The following is a 17,144-nucleotide window of genomic DNA, read 5'->3' on the forward strand; positions in this document are numbered from 1 at the left end:
GGCTTTTGTTTGTTTGGTGGGCATTTATCCTGTTCCTTTACCTGCTGGGTATTCCTCGGTCTCTTCATCTTGTTTACAATTGCTGAGTTTGGGGTGTCCTTTCTGTTTCTGGCAGTTTGTGGAATTCTCTTCATTGTGGAATTTCCTCACTGTGGGTGGGGTTGTACAGGTGGCTTGTCAAGGTTTCTTGGTTAGGGAGCTTGTGTCGGTGTTCTGGTGGGTGGAGCTGGTTCTTTCTCTCTGGAGTGCAATGAAGTGTCCAGTCGTGAGTTATGAGATGTCTTTGGTTTTGGGGGTGACTTTGGGCAGCCTGTGTCTTGGAGCTCAGGGCTGTGTTCCTGTGTTGCTGGAGAATTTGCTTGGTATGTCTTGCCCTGGGAACTTGTTGGCTCTTGTGTGGTGCTTGGTTTCAGTGTATGTATGGAGGCGTTTGATGAGCTCCTGTCAATTAATGATCCCTGGAGTCAGGAGTTCCCTGGAGTCAGGGTTTGGACTTAAGCCTCCTGCTTCCAGTTATCAGTCTTATATTTACAGTAGTTTCAAAACTTCTCCTTCTATACAGCACCATTGATAAACATCTACGTTAAAGATGAAAAGTTTCTCCACCGTGAGGGTCACCCAGAGAGGTTCACAGTGTTACATGGAGAAGAGGGAGGAGGGAGTTAGAGGTGACCCAAATGAGATGAGGTAGAATCAATCGAGGAGAGAGTGGGCTAGCCAGTAATCACTTCCTTATGTGCACTCCACAACTGGACCACTCAGAGATGTTCACGGAGTTATACAGAGAAGAGAAGAAGGAGGAAGGAGACAGAGGTGGCCAGGAGGATAAAAGGGGGAAATGAAAAGAGGGAGACAGATCCAGCCAGTAATCAGTTCCCTAAGTGTTCTCCACCGTCTGGAAACACAGAAATTCACAGAGTTGGGTAGAGTAGAGAGGGATTAGGGAGGAGACACAGGCGACCTGTGGAGAAAAAGGAGAGTCCAAAGGGAGTGAGAGCAGTCAAGCCAGTAATCTCACTCCCTAGTGAAAAATGGGTACTGAAGATTGGGTTCTTAAAGGTACAAAATTGGTAACAAATATATAAAGGCAAAAGTTAAAAATCTAGAGTAGAGTTTGGAATTTCAAAAATACAATGTTAAAGAAAAGAAGAAGGAAAAGAAAGAGAGAACAAACAAACAAAAACAAAGTCACAAAACTTATAAAGAAAATATAGGTACAAAATTAATAACAAATACCAAAAAGCTAAAATTAAAAATCTAGAGTAGAGATTGGAATTTCAAAAATACAATGTTAAAGAAAAGAAGAAAATAAAAAAAAACAAGGTCACAAAAATGATAAAAAAAATATATATATGAAGTTTGCTTTAAAAAAATAGGGTCTTTTTTTTTGCAAAGTAATAGTAGGTTATAAAAGTGAAAATTAAAGGAATAATAGAGGACTTAAATTTTTTTAATTAAAAAAAAGAAAGAAAGAATGATCGTAAAAATAGTAAAAATGTATCTAGGACTTTCTCTGGTTTTGTTGTGAGTATTGTGGGGTCAGTTCACTTTCGGCTAGTTCCTTGGTCCGACTTATATTTCTCAAGATCTATAGGCCCCTTCCTATGTAGTCGGTACTAACCACAGGGTTAATCTATGGCCTGTAACTTGCAAGGCGGTTCCCTCTGTTATAGCTTCTTCTGTTTGCTGGTCTCTTCAGTGTCTGGTTTCCACCCAGACACAAAGGGAACGGTGGTGGACACTTTTATTTTTTTAGGCTCACTTGTTCAGTCGAGCTGTGGGGAGGGAGGGACACTGCAAACAAATAACACTGGCGTGTGCTCGCAGTGCCTCGGCCACACTGGGTCTGCCCCCACTCATGGCGCGTGTAGCCTCCCTGCCCACACTGCTCAGGCTCTAGGTTGCTCTGCTGGAACCATCCGTGGCTGGCCCTGGGCTGCTTGCACCTCCCGGCTCCAAGCCGCTCAGGTTCAGGCACTCGGGTAGTCTTCAGAGGCGCAGACTCGGTTGGGCCTGCGTTTTGTGCCCTTCCCAGGCCTGAGCAGCTCAGGTGATGAGGTGTTTGGCGAGTGCGATTGCTGCAACTTATCGCCTCCCCGCCGCTTGGTTATCTAGGTGTACAATCGGCGCACCTTCTCAGGCAGATGTTGACCGTCCAGACCCCCAGGAAGTTTTAGTTAGCAAAAAAGCCTGCTTACAGTTTTATAGATAATGTCTCTCTGGGGCTGCGATTGCCCACTTCCGGCTCTGGCTGCCTGTCACCGGAGGGGGATGGTCTGCAGCCGGCTATCTCTGTTTAGTTCTTTGTTCCGTGTGCGGGCCTGGCAGTATCTTAAGTTAGGGCTGGCTTTTCGCGTGGTAGATATCCCACAGTCTGGTTTGCTAGCCTAAATTATTTCGCTCAGATAGCTCTCTGGGTATTCAGGCCAGATCCTTACTCTCATCGATGCAGCCCGCGCGCGCCTCCCTGCCCAGCCCCTGCTTTCATATCTTTATTGGTACTTAGTCTCAACATTCAGAACAGGACTGGGGATTCAATGGACATTTTAATGCATAAATAAAAGGATCACATATTTAAAATAATAATAATTCTGTTCGAATCACTCCATGAAGACTTACCGCCAGAGTCCTGTATATGACATAATTTCGATTTTTCCTGTAAGGTGAATCACACTACTGGATCCTGTTTGACAGGAATATTCAGCCCACTGTAGAGTCTTTTGATCTTTCCCATTTGGAAAAGAATGAGGATTCTGTGGCCTCTCTCTGAACTGGTGCACGGGCATCAGCCTTAGACAGCCTCACTGTTTTTGCTGCTGCTCTGGGTTTCCTCCTGGTCTGCTGAAGGACCTTCACTGTTCTGTCCAGTGAAGATGTTACCTGCACCGACCTTCAATTATCTCTTTATTGTCTTCACTACCTTACCCATGACTTGAGCACAGCAAAGGGTAATTAGTCCACACTCAAAATCCACATTTTTTTAAATCAAACAGGATATCAAATTAGCAAATCAGATGTGATTTCATAGCTGAAACAAGGAACAGAGCTGTGGACTGAAGGAGCAGGAGGCCTCCAAGGTCAGAGTCCAGGTGAGCGTCAGGGGCCTGGGCTTCAGGGCAAAAACAGTTTCAGCCGGTGTGTTAAGTACTTAGAGATACCAGATGAAAGTCTGATGAAGGCAGGGATATATTCCAAAGTGGAAGTGAGGACATTGGGGCATATTCCTCGGGTTGTCATCATTCTGGGCCCCTATCATCACAATTCATATTACTTCCTGCCATTTTCTCGTATTTAAGGAAGAGGTTTCTTATGGAGTTATTGCACTTAAATTTTCACATAGTGATTCTTGTCTTGAACCTGCCATTTCATGTTTTTTCCACCATTTTCTGACCCAATGTCACCTGCCCACATTACATTGTTATATTTTCATTCTGTTTTTCTTTTCTAATAGATAATGACTTTTAAAATATTTCTTTCAAATACTACATTGAGTAATTCCTTGCTATATACAGTTTCTCCAACTGAGTGCCAATATTTGAAACATACTCAATGATCTTGGTGGTTGTCTACATTTTATTTCCCTAATGCCATTCTAAAATCTATATTTTTTCCATTCTTTAGGCAGTGAACGATCCCTTAAACAACAAGAAATTATATTTATGTGAAGTGTCTACAGAAAGCACATATCCTCTACTATGTCAGTAGTAAGTTTCAGGGGTGGGAACCTCAGTCATCCAAATGAAAGACCCAGCAGTGTGACAAGTTGGTAATTGAGCACAGTTGCCTATGTGTAAGTTGAGATAAAGCTCTTTCAGAGCAAATTTTTGGATAGTCTGAAATTGGTTAACTGATTATGAGCTTAAAACTAATGTAAGGAAAAAAGTCAATAGCATGAACATTGTTCATCTCCTAGTCTTTAGAACACACTGAAGTTTTCAAAATTAATCTGATATCTGGGGTTTGGAAACTATAAAAGAGAATGTTTGTGCCTGAAGGGGAGTATCACAACATGTTTGCAACTAACACGGGAGACATTTTACCAGGAGACTATTCCTGGTTGATGCTCTAGGGTGAACATGTAGAAGAATAAGTGTCTGCCTAGACATGGGCAAACCAGCAACAGCCTCATATCTCCTTTCCCAAAACATGTTTCTCACCAGCAAGGGGATCCTGCTGCATGAACTAATTTGAGAGATGAATTAGCTTCTAGATCTTCACTTCAACATTCATCAATTCACTTAAGAAGGTAACATGTCAGCAAACAGTGTGGAAAATCATGTAGTCAAGGATCATTTCTTAATGCATAGGGTCCTATTCACACTAGAGGAAAATCATGTGAATGTCCTCTATGTAGAAAAGTCTTTAATAATTACTTTAACCTCAGATGACACAGGATGATTCACACGGGAGAGAACCCAAACAAATGCAGTCTCTGTGGAAACGGCTATTTTCTGAGAAACCACAACCGGGTCCAGATTGGAGAGAAATGATTCGAAGGCCACTTGTGTGGGAACTCTTCAAAGTTCCTACCTGAAACATGAGAAAACACACAGGAGAGAAGCTCTATAAATGTCACCTGTGTGAGAAAACTTTTCATCAAATCTCTTACCTTAGAAAACATGAGACAAACAATCCCAAAGAGAAGCACTATGAATGTTGTCAGTGTGGGAGTCTTTAGCCAAAGCTCTGGCCTTAGTCAGCACAAGAGAATCCACGCTGGAGAGAACCTCACGTTGTCCTTGTGTGTGGGAAGGCCTTCAGTCCAGTGTTCTGGATTGACTCGGCACAAAATAACCCACAGGAGAGAAACCCTATACATGTCAGCGGTGTGGGAGCACCTTCATCAATTAGCAAACCGGAGAAGGCATGAGAGAACACACACGGGTGAGCAACCTATGAGTGTCAGCTCTGTGGGAAACGCTTTAAGTCATGGCTCTTTCCTTAGACAACATGAGGGAACCCAGCACCAGAGAGAAAACCAGGAAGGCTCTCAGTAGACTTTCTCACCTGAGGTGACATGCTGTTCTTCCTCCACATTCCACACATGAGGAATGTGGGAGGAACAGCAGCCATAGCGTTAGCATTTAAACTCACCAAGTCTCACCCTCACTAAAGTACTTGTCTGTAATCAATATGGAGGCTCCTTCAGGCATCATACTCCCCGGTCCAGACCGGAATCAACTGTGGACTGGATCCACATGTGCGCTATCTCTGTGGCAAAGCCTTTAGTCATTGGCCTACCTCAGGTAACTTAGCAGCTGCTGCTGCTGCTACTAAGTCACTTCAGTCCCTGTCTGACTCTGTGCGACCCCATGGGCTGCAGCCTACCAGCCTCCTCCGTCCATGGGATTTTCCAGGCAAGAGTACTGGAGTGGGTGCCATTGCCTTCTCCAACTTAGCAGAACTCCCTCTAAATACAATATGGGTGTTTTCAGCAACAACTCCCAACTCTTAAAGACCCTAGAGGATGTGAGCAGAGGATAAGAATGCCTAGTTTTTTCTTTCATAATTATTGTTCAACGTGAGCCAACTCCATGGGAGGACCCCTAGGACTTTGAAAACTGTCAACAACATTCAGCCAAGCCCAGGCTTCATGTGCACAAGAAATTCCGCGAAAAAAATAAGCACTAAAACAAGGACAAAGATGAAGACCTTTGAGAAATACTAAGGTGTGTTGAGCAGCACCAAGGCATACTTCTGAACAATTTATCCTAGAGAAGTGATTTCACAGAAGGTTCTGAGAAATTCTGTCTCCATAGAGCAACCCCTCTGGTCCACATGTACTCAGACTATACAACATACTGTCAGTATCATGAAGGAAGGGAAGTCTTCGGTGATCACTTATTTCTCAGTCAACACAAACTTATCACACTGAGGATGCAGCAATCCTAAAATCACAGTGGAGTTACAGCTGGATTTCATATCAGAAAAAAAAAATTCTGTGTAGGAGGTGTAGTGTTAGTCACTCAGTCGTGTCAGACTCTTTGTGACCCCACGGACTGTAGCCCACCAGGTTCCTCTGTCCAAGGAATTCTGCAGGCAAGAATAGTGGAGTGGGTTGCCATTCCCTTCTTCAGAGATTCTTCCTAACCCAGGGATAGAACCCAGGTCTCCTGCATTACAAGCAGATTCTTTGTGTGGCAGGGAAAACCCCTGAAAGATCCTTTGTGCAAGCCCCTAAAAAATAATGTAACATACAATCAGGTCTCCCTGGTGGCTCAGTGGTGAAAAATCCACCTGCAATGCAGGAGACATGGGTTTTATCCCTGGGTCCAGATCCCTTGGAGAAGGAAATGGCAACCCACTCCAGCATTCTTGCCTAGAGAACCCCATGGAAAAAAGAGCCTGGGGGTACAGTCCATGGGGTTGCAGAGTTAGTCACAACCTAGCAGTTGAACAACAACAACAGCAAACAGTAGACTGTGATTTGGGGAGAGATCTATTCATGAAAACGTGGCATGAAATGGAGAATGAAGAGACCTGGCAACGTGGATGTAAAGTTTTGTAAGAAGTTAAAATTTGTGTGTACAATAAATAATGTAAACATTCAAACAATCGTTTGTGGCTAAAGGAGCTTAATATTGCTGTCTGGTTGCTTTGCCTGTGTTCATGCTAGTTGCTTCAGTCGTGTCCAGCTCTTTTTGATCCCATGGACCAGAGCCTGCCAGGCTCTTCTGTCCATAGGATTCTCTAGGCAAGAATACTGGATGGGTTCCCATGCCTTCCGTCAGGGGATCTTCCCAACTCAGGGATCAAATTCATGTCTGTTTATGTCTCCTGCATTGGCAGGTGGGTTCTTTATCAGTTGTGCCACCTGGGAAGTCTGGTTTCTTTGGGCCCCTGTAAACACAGGGACGCAGGTCTGCACTCTGGGAAAGTGGACAGAGACTCAGTCCCACTCTCTGAGTCCCCCTATCTCCACTGCTCTTTCCACACAACTCAGCTCCACTCATTTCAACATTTCCCCACCCTATCTACCCCTTCAGGCCCTGGGGGTGACACAGCTCTGATCTTCAGCTCCACTGGCCAGGTTTCCCAGAATGTCACGACCTGCTCAAGCAAGGACCTGGGGGGAGTCTCAGAGACATCTGGTCTTACATTATTTGAGGCCCTTCAACCTATGTCTGCAGATGGAAACCACCTGGGGCTCAAGAGACAGACATCTGATCTCTGCCCTCCAAGACCTCAGAAATCTTTGTTATTTTGTCCCAAATCTCTGAACTGAGCCAAGTGGATGAAGAGTTCCTTCCATGATTGTACTCTTTATCTTACTCAGCTGATTCCTGAATTATGCACACAGCAGTCTCGACAGAAACCCAGTCTTGTTACCCTCACATAAGCTCATGGGGTAAATCTGCAAGAATATAAAGAATATAAAATACCTAAAACTATCAGCCATCACAGAAGCAAGGTTTTAAAAGAATTAGTGCAATGTCCTTTTCCAAAGAAAGAAATGAATGTCATCACAAAGCAAATCGCCCCTCTTGTCTGTAGGACTTGGAAAGTTATCCTTTGACACACATCCATACTGAACCCATATCTCCAGGGAGAGTCTTCCTGGGATCCACTCGGATGAGGTGTGTTCCTGCCAAAGCAGCACAATTCCCCAAGAAGGCCCGAGTCCACTCACAGAAACACACAAAAGGATGGTACTTACTACTTTTCTTTTCTTTTTTTTTTTTCTTACTTACTTATTTATTTAATTTTAGCTATTACGGGTATTTTTGCTATGAGGGCTTTTTCTCTAGTTGCAGTGAGCCAAGGCTACTCTCTGGTTGCACTATGCAGGCTTCTGCTTGTAATCGCTTCTCTTACTGCAGAGCACAGGCTCTATGGTGCATGGACTCAATAGTTGTGTCTCCCGGGCGCTAGAACGCAGGCTCAATAGTGGCACATGGGCTTAGTTGCTATGTAGCATGTGTGATCTCCCCAGACCAGGGATCGAACCTATGTCTCCTGCACTTGCAGGTGGAGTCTTATCCACTAAACTACCAGGGAAACTCCATCATTAGCTTCAAACTCTTCACGAGGAATTCTGGGGATAGTCAGGTGGTAAAACTGAGCAAGGGTAAGGGGCAACCAATTGTCTTGTCTGTCTATTGTCATTCATTTCATTCCTTTGGTACAAATGGCTCAACAAGGTCATATGACCTTGGAGTAGCATGAAGGTCAGTTTGCAAAGACAACTTTCCCCATGGACACATCCTCAGCCTCCTGAGTAGCTTCATGTCATCCAGTGAAGTTTGTCCAGCACCCATTTTTCTGAGATTCTACTGACAGATAGGAGGAGTGCAGCTGGATTTCAGGTTGGCTTGAAATATATGTGGTGTTTGGCTACACGCCCAGAGAAATGGAACAGCAATCAAAATATGTAGTGATGTGGCTTTAGACAATGGGGTGAAGATTCTTTAATTTTTTTAAATTTAAATTTTTATTTTTCTGAGGTATTCTGTTATAATATTAGATGAGTTTTAGGTTTACAACAATATATTTCAGCTCCTGCATACCGTGCACCTGCTCAGCACCAACACGTTATCTTTCCTCCTTTACTCTCCCTGACTGTGTTACCCTTGGGCCCTCCCGCCTGCCAATTCCCCGCTGCATCCACCACTCAGTTCCGAGTATCTGTGTATGTGTTCTTGTGTCATTTGTTTTGTTCCTTGATTTTTTTTTCACTTGATTTCTTTTTGTTTCTTGGTTTCTTCCTGCTTCACACATGAGTAGAGTCAATAGGTGTTTCTCTTCTCTTAATCTGTCTTCAGACATGTAAAGAACAAAGCTGATATATGACTTGGATTGGTCAGGAAAGTCTTAACAAGGTCACATGACCTTGGAGCAGTAACAAGTCAGCTAAGAAAGGGAAATTCCACCACGGACCCTCAGCCACCTCCGAGGCTGCATCTCCTCCAGTGGACAGAGTCCAGCTCCCACCATTATGAGCATCTACGGACAGATGGGAGGTACCCAGTTGGATTTCAGGATGTTTGTTCTTATTTGGCGTTCAGTGTACCCCCCAGAGAAACAAGACATAGATAAAATATGTACACAGGTGGCTTTATGCACTGTGAAAGTTGTTCAGTCTTTCCAGACTCTTTGCTATCACATGGACTGTATAGTCCATGGAATTCTCCAGGCCAGAATATTGGAGTGGGTAGCCTTTCTCTTCTCCAGGTAATCTTCCCAACCCAGGGATCAAACCCAGGTCTCCAGCATTGCAGGCAGATTCTTTACCTGCTGAGTCAAAAGGGATGCACTGAGGCATGGATAATGTAATTTTTAGGTATTTCTTTTTCTAGAGTACCTTTGGATTACAATAGTACCTGTTCTATTTGCATAAAAATAGATTTCAATTCTGGCATGCCATAAAACTGACCAGCACCAAAAGCTAGGTTTCGCTTTTGCCATCCTGTGGGCCTCTTTTACTGCCACCCCCTGACACCCACTGCTCTGTTCTGTGAATGTGTGTTTATTCTTGTGTCGTTTGCTGTCTCTTAATAATGTTTGGTAGTTATTCCCTCTTTTTCTTTGTATTTAGTGTTCCATATATGAGTGAATTTATAAGGTATTTCTCTTTAGGGAAAGTGTCTGCAAGATGTTGTTAGATCAAAGGTGATACTTAACCTTGATTGGATTAATACAACCTCGTCAAAGTCAGTAGAAGTGTGAACAGACTCAAGGGGCAGCAGGAAAGAGAAATGACCCCTCTGCCCATCCTTAGCCACCTTCAAATGTGCACAGAGTGTCCATCACCAACATTCTGAGCATTTACTGACAGGTAAGAGGTATGCAGCTGGGATTAAGGCTGATTTAAATTCGGTGGTGTGTGTACATAGGAGAAATGGGACAGTAGACAAAAGAGGTACCGATGTGGTCTAGGCGATGGGGTATGGATACTTTGATGTTTACATTTCATGATTTTTCTAGGGTGATTTTCTTGAAGAGATGTCTAGTCTTTCCCATTCTCTTGTTTTCCTCTCTTTCTTTGCATCGATCGCTGAGGAAGGCTTTCTTATCTCTCCTTGCTATTCTCTGGAACTCTGCATTCAGATGCTTATATCTTTCCTTTTCTCCTTTGCTTTTGGCTTCTCTTCTTTTCACAGCTATTCGGAAGGCTTCCTCCGACAGCCATTTTGCTTTTCTGCATTTCTTTTCCATGGGGATGGTCTTGATCCCTGTCTCCTGTACAGTGTCACAAACCTCTGTGCATAGTTCCTCAGGCACTCTGCCTATCAGATCTAGTCCCTGAAGTCTATTTCTCCCTTCCACTGTATAATCATAAGGGATTTTATTGAGGTCATACCTGAATGGTCTAGTGGTTTTGCCCTGTTTCTTCACCTTAAGTCTGAATTTGGCAATAAGAAGTTCATGATCTGAGTCACAGTCAGCTCCCAGTCTTATTTGCTGACTGTAAAGAGCGTCTCCATCTTTGGCTGCAAAGAATACAATCAATCTGATTTCGGTGTTGACCATCTGGTGATGTCCATGTGTCTTCTCTTGTGTTGTTGGAAGAGGGTGTTTGCTATGACCAGTGCATTCTCTTGGCAGAACTCTATTAGTGTTTGCCCTGCTTCATTCCGTACTCCAAGGTCAAATTTGCCTGTTACTCCAGGTGTTTCTTAACATCTTACTTTTGCATTCCAGTCCCCTACAATGAAAAGGACATGTTTTGGGGGGTATTAGTTCTAAAAGGTCTTGTAGGTCTTCATAGAACCTTCAACTGCAGGTACCTCAGCATTACTGGTTGGGGCATAGTCTTGGATTACCATGATATTGAATGGTTTGCCTTGGAAATGAGCAGAGATCATTCTATGGTTTTTGAGATTGCATCCAAGTACTGCATTTCAGACGCTTTTGTTGACCATGATGGCTACTCCATTTCTTCTAAGGGATTCCTGCCCACAGGAGTAGATATAATGGTCATCTGAGTTAAATTCACCCATTGCAGTGCATTTTAGTTTGCTGATTCCTGGAATGTCAACGTTCACTCTTGCCATCTCCTGTTGGACCACTTCCTATTTGCCTTGATTCATGGACCTGACATTCCAGGTTCCTATGCAATATTGCTCTTTACAGCATTGGACCTTACTTCTATCACCAGTCACATCCACAACAGGGTATTATTTTTTGCTTTGGCTCCATCCCTTCCCTCTTTCTGGAGATATTTCTCCATGGATCTCCAGTAGCATATTGGGCACCTACCAGCCTGGGGAGTTCCCCTTTCAGTATCCTATCATTTTGCCTTTTCATACTGTTCACAGGTTCTCAAGGCAAGAATACTGAAGTAGTTTGCCATTCCCTTCTACAGTGGACCAAATTCTGTCAGACCTCTCCACCATGACCCTCCAGTCTTGAGCGACCCCACACAGCATGGATTAGTTTCATTGAGTTAGACAAGTCTGTGGTCCGTGTGATCAGATTGGCTAGTTTTCTGTGATTGTGGTTTCCATGTGTCTGCCCTCTGATACTCTCTCGCAACACCTACCATCTTGCTTAGATTTCTCTTACCTTGGACGAGGGGTGTGTCTCCATGGCTGCTCCAGAAAGCGCAGCTGCTGCTCCTTACCTTGGATGAGGGCTATCTCCTCACAGTCGCCCCTCCTGACCTTGAAGGTGGAGTAGCTCCTCTCAGCCCTCCTGCACCCAAGCAGCCACCACTCCTTCAATTTGGGCTGGCTCCTCTGGAACACTGATGGTGTGAACACTCACCTAGAGCCAGATATCCTGGAATGTGAAGTCAAGTGGGCCTTAGAAAGCATCACTACAAACAAAGCTAGTGGAAGTAATGGATTTCCAGTTGAGCTGTTTCAAATCCCTAAAGATGATGCTGTGAAAGTGCTGCACTCAATATGCCAGCACATTTGGAAAACTCAGCAGTGGCCACAGGACTGGAAAAGGTCAGGTTTCATTCCAATCCCAAAGAAAGGCAATGCCAAAGAATGCTTAAACACAATTGCACTCATCTCACATGCCAGTAAAGTAATGCTCAAAATTCTCCAAGCCAGGCTTCAGCAGTACATGAACCGTCACCTTCCAGATGTTCAAGCTGGTTTTAGAAAAGGCAGAGGAACCAGAGATCAAATTGCCAACATCTGCTGGATCATAGCAAAAGCAAGAGAGTTCCAGAAAAACATCTATTTTGGCTTTATTGACTATGCCAAAGCCTTTGACTGTGTGGGTCACGATAAAGTGTGGAAAATTCTGAAAGAGATGGGAATACCTGACCACTTGACCTGCCTCTTGAGAAACCTATATGCAGGTCACGGAGCAACAGTTAGAACTGGACATGGAACAACAGACTGGTTCCAAATAGGAAATGGAGTATGTCAAGGCTGGCTGTTTTCACCCTGCTTATTTAAGTTATATGCAGAGTACATCATGAGAGAAATGCTGGGCTGGAAGAAGTACAGGCTGGAGTCAAGATTGCCGGGAGAAATATCAATAACCTCAGATGTGCAGATGATACCAGCCTTATGGCAGAAAGTGAAGAGGAACTAAAAAGCCTCTTGATGAAAGTGAAAGCAGAGAGTGAAAAAGTTGGCTTAAACCTCTACATTCAGAAAACGAAGATCATGGCATCTGGTCCCATCACTTCATGGCAAATAGGTGGGGAAACAGTGGAAACAGTGGCAGACTTTAATTTTGAGGGCTCCAAAATCACTGCAGATGGTGACTGCAGACATGAAATTAAAAGATCCTTACTCCTTGGAAGGAAAGTTAAGACCCACCTAGATAGCGTATTGAAAAGCAGAGATATTACTTTGCCAAACAATGTTCATCTAGTCAAGGCTAGGTTTTTTCCAGTGGTCATGTCTGGATGTGAGAGTTGGACTGTGAAGAAAGCTGAGTGCTGAAGAATTGATGCTTTTGAACTTTGGTGTTGGAGAAGATTCCTGAGAGTCCCTTGAACTGCAAGGAGATCCAACCAGTCCATCCTAAAGGAGATCAGTCCTGGGTGTTCATTGAAAGGACTGATGCTGAGGCTGAAACTCCAAACATTTAGCCACGTCATGGGAAGAGTTGACTCATTGGAAAAGACCCTGATGCTGGGAGGGATTGGGGGTAGGAGGAGTAGGGTACGACAGAGAATGAGATGGCTGCATGGCTATCCCAACTCAATGGACATGAGCTTCAGTGAACTCCAAGAGTTGGTGATGGACAGGGAGGCCTGGCATGGTGCTGTGATTCATGGGGTTGCAAAGAGTCAGACTCCACTGTGTGACTGAACTGAACTGATTCAGTGAATTTGTTAGATTAAACGTTATGTGTACAAAAAATATATTTCAATTCCAGTAGATTATAAAATTGGTGAGCACCAACAACTTGGGTATTTTTGTAACCATCCTGTGGACCCGTTTCACTCCTCGGCCATCCCCTTGCCACTATCCTCTGACATGCCCTGCTCTGTTCTGTGAGAATGTTTGCTTTTGTGTCATTTGCTTTCCTTTCTTTTGGTTTTGACTTATTTGCTTTTGAAATTTGTGTTTAGTGTTCCAAATCGAAGTGAATTCACAACATATTTCTCTTTTCTAAATGGGTCTTCAAGGCACTGAGAGATACAGGGTGAGTTTTGCTGTTCAGTCGCTCAGTTGTGTCTGACTCCTTGTGACCCCCTGGACTGTAGCCTACGTAACGTTGATTGGTTAAGAAAACCTCATCCAAAAAAAAAAAAAAAAAAAGGAAAGAGAACATCATCAAGGTCATGTGAGCTTAGCAGAGTATCAAGTCAGAAGGAAAGGGAGATTTCCCCTCTGACCCTCCTCAGCCAACCTGGAAGCTGCATCTCCTCAGCTGCAGTGTCTAGCACTCCTGATTCTGAGCATCTTCTGACAGACTAGAGGTTCACAGCTGAATTTCAGGTTGTGTGGTTTAAATTTGGTGTTTGGCTAGTCCCTCAGGGAAATGGGACAAGAGTAAAATCATGTAGTGATGTGGCTTTAGGCAGCTGGGGATGGATTCTCGAATTTCTTTAGAATTTTATTTTAATTGTTTTAAGTTTTGGTATTATCACAATATAATTTTAGTGAAGTTTTATGTGCATCACCATACATTTCAGCTTCTGTGAACCACACACCTTCTCAGCACCAAAAACTGCGGTTTTCCTCTGTTACTATTTGCTGCCTCATTTTCTTTGAGGCTCCGCTTCTGATTTCCTTTACTCAGATCTGTGTATCTTTGTATTTGCTATTATGTCCACGTTGTCTGCTTTAAAATTCTTTTTCCTTGTTTTGTTTTTGTTTGTCTTTTGTGTTCCACACATGAGGGAAATTGTGAATTATTTCTTTCTCTTCACATGTCTTCAGATGTGGTTAGACCAAAGGGAATAGATGATGTCACTTGGCTCAGAAATTCTCGACAAGCTGATGCGACCTTGGAGCAGCCTCAGGTCAGCTGGGAAAGGGACATTCCTTCTTGACTGGTCCTCAGCCACCATCAAAGCTGCATTTCCCTCAGTGAGGGCATCCTCCCCACCTCTCTGATCATCTCCTACAGAGAAGAGGAGCACAGCTGGATTTTAGGATGGTTTGCTTTTTAAAGCTGATGTTCAGGATATCGCTTGAAAAAAAGTCCATAGTAAACTTATGTAGTGGTGTGGCCTGGCAATAGGAGAAGTTGTCTTGAACTTTATAATTTCATTTTTTAAATAGAGTAAACATTGATGTTAATATTAGATGTCTCATTTGTACTTTTTTTTTTTTTTTTTGCAAGTACAAAGCCAATTTTAAAACTTTGGGGTGAATAAAAAAGACACAGGAATAAAAGACTGGGAAAGGATAACCCCCTCACCCTCTGAGAGTGGCCGAAAGGGAGAGAGGCTACCTGAGGGGAAGGAAGCACAAAAGGGACCCACTGCAGACTCAGGGCAAAGCGAACGCCATCGGTCCTGAGGCCCGGAAGCCCTGTGGCAGGAAACCCCAGCGTGGGGGCACTGGCTTCAGGGACACAGGCCAAGGGCAAGAGGGTTGCACACGAATCCCCAAAGCTACTTGGCTTCCCCCTTCCCTTTTGCCTTTCTCAGCTTCTGCTGCGTGATCTGTATGTCCCTCTGCTTGGGGGACAATTGCCACAGCAGCTCAGTGCATTTCCTTAACCAAGCTGCTCTGCCTTTTCTTATTCTTCTGGCGGGCAAGCTCCTGCTGGCTACCTCACGTCATGCTGACTGCAACGACTCTGCCCTTTTGTACATTATCACATTTCAGCTGTTTGAACCTTATTCATGCTCACCACCCAGATTTTCCTCTCTCACTGGCACTACACATTTGGCCACCAGTACCATCCTGCCTTCTCCCCCGAAGCTTCCTTCCTCAGTTCAGTTCAGTCACTCAGTCATGTCTGACTCTCTGCAACCCCATGGACTACAGCATGGCAGGCTTCCCAGTCCATCACCAACTCCTAGAGTTTCCTCAAACTCATGCCCATTGAGTTGGTGATGCCATCCAACCATTTCATCCTCTGTCGTCCCCTTCTCCTCCTACTTCAATCTTGCCCAGCATCGGGGTCTTTTCCAATGAGTCAACTCTTCGCATGAGGTGACTAGAGGATTGGAGTTTTAGCTTCAGCATCAGTCCTTCCAATGAAAACCCAGGACTGATCTCCTTTAGGATGGACTGGTTGGATCGCCTTGCAGTCCAAGGGTCTCTCAAGAGTCTTCTCCAATGCCACAGTTCAAAAGCATCAATTCTTCAGCACTTAGCTTTCTTCAGTCCAACTCTCACATCCATACTTGACCACTGGAAAAACCATAGCCTCGACTAGTCGGACTTTTGCTGGGAAAATGATATCTCTGCTTTTCAATATGCTATCTAGGTTGGTCCTAACTTTCCTTCCAAGGAGTAAGCATCTTTTAATTTCATGGCTACAGTCACCATCTGCAGTGATTTTGGAGCCCCCCCAAAATAACATCTGGCACTGTTTCCACTGTTTCCCCATCTATTTGCCATGAAGTGATAGGACCAGATGCCATGATCTTCGTTTTCTGAATGTTGAGTTTTAAGCCAACTTTTTCATTCTTCTCTTTCACAATCATTAAGAGGCTCTTTAGTTCATCACTTTCTGCCATGAGGCTTGTGCCATCTGCATATCTGAGGTTATTAATATTTCTCCTGGCAATCTTCATTCCAGTTTGTTCTTTATCCAGCCCAGCGTTTCTCATGATGCACTCTGCATGTAAGTTAAATAAGCAGAGTGACAATAAACAGCCTTGAGGTACTCCTTTTCCTATTTGAAACCAGTCTGTTGTTCCATCTCCAGTTCTAACTGTTGCTCCCTGATCTGCATATAGATTTCTCAGGAGGCAGGACAGGTGTCCTGGTATTCCCATCTCTTTAAGAATTTTCCAGAGTTTGTTGTGATCCACACAGTCAAAGGCTTTGGCATAGTCAATAAAGCAAAAGTGGATGTTTTTCTGCAACCCTCTTGCTTTTATGGTGATCTAGTGGATGCTGGCAGCGTCCTCCCTACTGTGGGCTCTTGTTCTCGTATCTGTGTGTCGCCTCTGTCTCTGCTGTGTTTGTCACTGTTCTGGCTTGTTCCTTCTGTGTTTGCTCTCACTCTTCTACCCAGGAGGGAAGTCCTCTTGTCTTTGCTTTCAGCCTCTGACTTAATTCATCAGCATCATAGCACTAAGGTCTCTCCATGTTCTGGAGAATAATAACATCTCAACTGTTTTTCTGTTTTTTTTTTTTTTTTCTCTCTGGCTGATTCGATTTCCATTGAATGTGCATACTATTGAAAGCCAAAAACATTATTTGTTCATCCTTAGTTGAAACATGTATTTCACATGAGCTAGCTACAAATGAGACGCTGAGGATGAAAGTTCCAGAAAACAGGCCCTCAGCCATGAATCATCTGAGCTAGTAGAGAGGAAGATAATTTGAAGTGAATTTGTACTTGAAAATTGCCTTCCCTGATGTCGAATGAGAGACTCCAGTTTTCAAAATTAATCGCACTTATTTTTGATTTTCAAATGCCAATTCCTCAATATTAAGTGTAGCTTCCCCCTAGCACAAATGTTTGTGTACATGTGGGGAGATCTTTTATCTCCTAGACTGTAATACATGTAACTCAAGTCTCTAAATTTAGTCTTCTGAGGATGCAAATTCAAATGAATGTTAGTCTGGGTCCTAATCTGTGTTTTGGAAATCAGG

At 43.7% G+C, this 17,144-nt stretch overlaps 1 pseudogene; it reads right to left on the minus strand.

Annotated features, from left to right (window-relative positions):
* Positions 1-15,152, minus strand: part of LOC113884796 — a 23,024-nt pseudogene extending 7,872 nt beyond the window's left edge.
* Positions 15,153-17,144: the final 1,992 nt, after the last annotated feature.

This window comes from Bos indicus x Bos taurus, chromosome 27 (assembly GCF_003369695.1).
Source record: "Bos indicus x Bos taurus breed Angus x Brahman F1 hybrid chromosome 27, Bos_hybrid_MaternalHap_v2.0, whole genome shotgun sequence".
Lineage (NCBI taxonomy): Eukaryota > Metazoa > Chordata > Mammalia > Artiodactyla > Bovidae > Bos > Bos indicus x Bos taurus.